Genomic DNA, 6,000 nt, shown 5'->3' on the forward strand with positions numbered 1-6,000 from the left:
TACTGTCTGTAACCTAAGAAACCTTTTCTTGCCCTCAAGTTAGAAAGATACTCTATTGTTTGTTGTTGTTTTTTAGAGTTTTCATGGTTTTTGCTTTTGTATTTAGGAATAGTCTTTTTCTGGAGTTAATCAGGTTATTTTGTGCAGGTTGTATTTCTGGACAGAACTCAGGTTTGGCTGTTGTTCACTGATTGAAAATCAGTACTTGAGAGAGAAGTGATGGAGGGAAAGGGAAGGTTCCTTTATTCAGGAAGTCAGCAACCCGGGAAGATGGTGGGCTGATGTCTCAAAGACCATCTTCTCCAGCCAGGGCAAACAGAGGGTTTAAAAATGGGAAGGTGTGAGAAAAGGGAGTGGGGCTGCCTGCAGGAGAAGCAGGTTCCAGGCTGTTGGTCAGATGTTGACAGACATGACCTTAACAGATTTGCTGGCTGTTTGCAGCTGTTTTCCAACATTGTCAGGCCTTACCTTCTGGGAAAGTTTGGTCCTTCACTTCTCAAGGAAAAGAAGTTAGTTTTGCTTCAGGTCATCGAGGGACTTAGGTCAGCCTGCAAGGAATGCATTAGCTTGAAGCAAGTTAACACTTAAGACTGGCTGGAATGCTGTTAAGTGAGGAGAGGTCATTTTATATATATATAGATAGCTAGAGATAGAGATATCCAATTATTCCATTACCTTGCAAAATCATTCTTAGACAAATCATGGTTTCATGCTTTTGTCATAAATACAAAGACCTTATAAGGGCAGATCTATTTCTGAGCTATCAGTAGTTCTCTATTATTGATTCTTAAGCCAGTGCCACATTATTTTGCTTATTCTAGATTTATAGTGGGTAATGAAATCAAATAACACGCATTCCTATTTTCATTTTCTTTCTTCAAGATATATATATGTGTGTATATGCCAAGATCCTTGGCATTTCCCATACATTATAGAAATTTTGTCAATTTATCGTTTCTAAAAAAGTCTCAGGGATTATAGGTAGGATAACTATGAATATATGAATCAATTTGGGAAGAAAGGAAATCTTGATAAAATTGATAAAATCCATGAATACTGTATATCTCTCCAATTTATTTAAATATTTTAAAAATTTTGTCTGAAATGTAAGAATGTTTTCCAGAATATATTAAGTATGCTATTAACACCCTTGTTTACTACTTTATCCAAGAAATGCCATCTGTAGTTATTAAAAAAGAAACCCTTAGTACCATTTTAAAATTAATGGAATGAAGACTGTGTCAAATATGATAAGCTTATATGCTGATAAAAGCAGTGCATAGCTAATACTTGAATTCAGTTTCAGGTTATCTTGGCTCCAAGTAACTTTGTGGCCTCTTCCAAGCCCTTGTGTAATAGATACAGTTGAGTTCAGTTCCCTGATTCTTGTAACACGTTTGTGTGACTTTGTGTTGTATGATCCAGGGCAAATTACTTTCTCTGTTATTTGTTTCTCAACTCTAAAGTGGTGAGATGGTGGTAAGGTTGTCTGATTTCAAAGATATAATGAGGTAATGTCTAGGCACAGTTGGCGAGTTGGCTCAGTTACACAGGTAGCTGTGTTGGAACACAGCCATCAGTAAAGACCACCTGTGTCTTGATTTTCCTTCCTTCCCGCCCTTCAGCCTGTCAAGCCCTTTCCTGTTTTATAGACTTTCTATTCCCTTTGCCAAGTTTTTAGCTACTTCCAGGAAAAATACTTCATCTTTCATATCATAGCTGAAATACTTCTCCTTGGCAAATCCTTCCAATCATTTCATCCAAAGGAGAGGCATCCGTTTGCGATCTCCATAACTTTTTTACTTTGTTGTTACCTCCAAATCAATCAACATGTTTTTTGAAACATTTTTCTTTCAATTTTTTTTGTTTCACTTTGTTTGTTTTTCATGTCTAATGTAGAGATTAGACACTGTGCTATTCTCTGTTCACTAATATTTCTAACTAGTATGGTAGAGGGCCTGTCTAATGTAGATATTCAGTTAATATTCATGAAGTAAATTAATTTTCAATAAGAAATAGGATAGTTCTCCTTTTAGAATTTTGATAGTGGTGCCTGAGCAGAATTTTCACCTTTTTAAATCAAGTGCTAAGTCCCATCTGGCAGTTCTTATTTTGAAATCTCGCCAGAGTTGGAGATAAGAAAAATGGAAATATAGTTGTTCATATTCTTCAGAGTGACTTGCAACTGAGACGTGACTCTGAGGAGGTTTTGAAGGTGGCAGCTATCATCACCAAAAGGGTCCTCTTCTGCAGAACTAACTCTTTGAAAACAGTTCTTAGAAAATCATGGTTTCTGTTTGTTTCAGGGTTTGGAGTCATTATTTATTCATTCAGCACACACATAATCATTTTGTTCTATGAGTGCTAAGCATTCTTTTGAGAGCTTAGACAACAACTGAACAAAATAATTCATGTTACACAGCGATGGAATGACATAGATGTTTTTTAAAAGAGTATTGAAGAGTTCCCAAGCAAAGATTTTAAGGAGGTGGTCCATCTACTGAAATTCATTCTCTGTTCCTTTCCTTCAAAGACTCCCTGTGTGTTCTGCTACATAGGCTAAGTCATAGTCCTGATAGATTCTGTATTTTCCCACTTCTGTCTTGTTGTTTTCACTGGCTTCCTCTATCCAGAAAAGAATTTTCATCTTCCCACTTCTCTGCCATCATCCTCGTTGAGCAATGATCAGGGGTTGCCTGACTTCCCACAAAATCCTCTCTTGTCCTGTGCTCCTTCAGGCATCATCTAGAGATTAGTCAGAACTGTATTTGTTTCTGAGCGCGTCACTCAAATACTTAAAATTCTTTAAAAACTCATCTTTTTTCTGGTGATAAAAGGCAAAAGATTAACGTAGCCCTGTGCCACCCAGCACTGGCCACCCCCCCAGCTTCACCTCATGATCTGTCATTTGCCAATTGTCTATCTTTCAAGCATGGTTTTTCCTTCTTCAGAGCCATACCATTTGCTCTTCCTCTGCCTGAAAGGCTTCTCACATCCAGCCAGCCACTTTCTTACACGATCCCTACTCATCCTAAAAAGTTAGCTCACAGTTCACCTTCTGAGAAACCCTCATCGTCATCCCTACCTATCCTTGGGGTACAGGCGTGTTTTATTACGTGAGCTTAAAGCACACTGAATTTCTCTTTCGTAGCATTGTATTGGAGCATTGCTTCATTAGTAATTCACTGTCTGTCTTACCTTCTGTAATATTAAAGAGGACAAGGACCGTTTTTTCTTCACTGCTAGAATCCCACTACTTAGTATAATTTTTGCATAGAGTAGATATTTAATAAATGCTTGTGGAAGGATGACCTATATATTTTTATTTGCAAAATGAATGTTTATTTAGAAAGAGAAAAGAAATAGGTTAAACATTTAAAAAACTGACAAATACCAAATAACACAAAATACAGCAAAATAATGGAACATTTTGTTATCAGCTACCTCACATACTACTATAATATTTATCTCCTGTACATTCTATGTCCTCTTTGGTTGCCTCTAAACATGAAAATTTTGTATTTATGGATAGAAAAGAAAATGAATTTAATCCTTCATCTAGCTTAATGAATTTTTTTTTAACTTTCGCTAACTGGGAAATATAAAACACACACTTTGACACATAAATGTGCACATTTCTATCAGTTTAGGCTTTTAAACATGGAAATTTGATAAATTTTAGTCAGATAATACCCCTCAAAAACTTTTTATACATATACAATTATGTATGTTACATTATCAAATACATCTTTGAAATGAAGATACTTTACTTTTGACTCTTGTTTTCAAATTTGCCTGCTTCGTAATTGGAAGGCTTTTCCAAAACTAACTTTATGTATTGCATATCTCACACCTAGCTTCTCTTTGATCCTCAGACTTCTAGATGGGGATACCAGAGTAGAGGACTGTAGGGTAATATGGCCTCTGGCCACAAGGCTGGTGAATTAGCCTAGTGGTGGTACGAGTATTTCCTAAAATCCTTCCTATCACGTGTTACAGTTAATAATAACTACATGGACGTGATCTTGAGCCCCATAAATATATCCCCTTCACTCTGACTTAAATCTGTTCTCCACTCAGTTTCCTCATAGCCAAATCCATAAAAATGACCTTCATGCCACTGCAGTGCTATCTTAAAGGAAGGGAAGATAGGAAATAAATAATACTCAATAGATAATGGTCAAATTACCTTTTTAAAATTTTATTTTAATTTTATTTTTACTTGAGTATAGTTGACCCACAGTGTCACATTAGTTTCTAGAAGCCTGTATTTATTTCCCACTTCAAACCTTTTAAATACATGGCCGTGGGAAAACATTGTATTGACCTCTCAATGACTGTGGAAGCTGAAACCTAAATTTCATTAGCTTTATGATAAGCCTACCTGCTCTGAGCTATTGTATATAGTTTCTTGACATCTCACTCAAATGTTAGGAAACTAGCCCAAGATTTTGTTACCTAGAATTTCCCTTTGGGGTAGGTAGATTTTACTACTTTATTTTTTTTTTAATCTTTTAAATTTAAAAAAGATTTTATTTATTTGATAGAGAGACAGCGAGAGAGGGAACACAAGCAATGGGAGTGGGAGAGGGAGAAGCAGACCTCCCACTAAGCAGGGAGCCCGGATGCAATGTGGGACTCGATCCCAGGATCCTGGGATGCTTACCCGACTGAGCCACCCAAGCGCCCCTAGATTTTACTACTTTCATTGGTTTCCCTTTTTGCTGGGGACCCAAATGCAAGGGGAGAATTAGCCCTTCCTAATTATTTTATTAACTTATTTTTCTCTAAGTCTTCCTTCTCAACCTGTCCTCGTTTTTTTCTACTTTCCTTTCTTCATCTTTCCTTTTACCAAGAACAAGACTGCTCATTTCCATGCCGTTTTTCAACCCCAAGTTAACCAGGCGCATCCGGTCTCCTGAATTAGGGAGGAGGGTTCCCTACTCTTTTATCCTGGGATGCAAAGTGAGTGATCATCCTAAAGCCTAAAGCTCTTAAGCCTACAGAAAGCACTTGGCAAGTACAAGGAAGCAATTCCAGGGCGGAAATGACCGCTTTTGTTGGGGGGAATGGGCTTCATGATGGCCTTCAGTGGGTGGGGGTGCTTTGCTGTCCTATTCACAGCCTTGGAGATGTGCCTGTTGAAGTTGTTAATGTTTCACAAGGTGGCAGTGACAAGGTAACTGTCTAAACTCAGAGCCTTCACCATAAGTATCCGTGCATCTTGTGTTTCTTTCCTTCATTTATTCTTTTTTTGTTTTTATTGTTTAAGATTTTTGCCTCTGTTTTCGTAAGAGATCTCAGCCCCTCAATTTCTTATGTCTTCGTTATGATTTTTTTTTCATCTTTATACTTTCTGTAGTATGCTTTTTTGTTGTTGTTATGTTCCATTAGCCAACATATAGTACATCATTAGTTTTTGATGTAGTGTTCAGTGATTCATTAGTTGCGAATAATACCCAGTGCTCATCACCACACGTGTCACCCAGTTACCCCATCCCCCCATTCCCCTTCCTTCTGTGATCCTCATTTTGGTTCCCAGAGTCCAAAGTCTCTCATGGTTTGTCTCCCTCTCCGATTTTTCCCAGTTCAGTTTTCCCTCCCTTCCCCTGGGATCCTCTGCGTTATTCCTTATGTTGCGCATATGACTGAAACTATATGGTAATTGTCTTTCTCTGCTTGACTTGTTTCTCTTAGCATAAAACCCTCTAGTCTCATCCATGTTGATGCAAATGGTAGATATTCATTCTGATGGCTGAGTAATGCTCCGTTGTCTATATGGACCACATCTTCTTTATCCAGTCCTCTGTTGAGGGACATCTCGGCTCCTTCCACAGTTAGGCTATCGTGGACATAGCTGCTATGAACACTGGGCTGCATGTGCCCCTTCTTTTCACCATATCTGTATCATTGGGGAAAATACCCAGCACAATTGTTGAGTCATAGGGTAGCTCTATTTTTAACATCTTGAGGAACCTCCGTACTGTTTTCCAGTTTTTT

The sequence above is a fragment of the Lutra lutra genome, chromosome 2 (assembly GCF_902655055.1).
Source record: "Lutra lutra chromosome 2, mLutLut1.2, whole genome shotgun sequence".
Taxonomy (NCBI): Eukaryota; Metazoa; Chordata; class Mammalia; order Carnivora; family Mustelidae; genus Lutra; species Lutra lutra.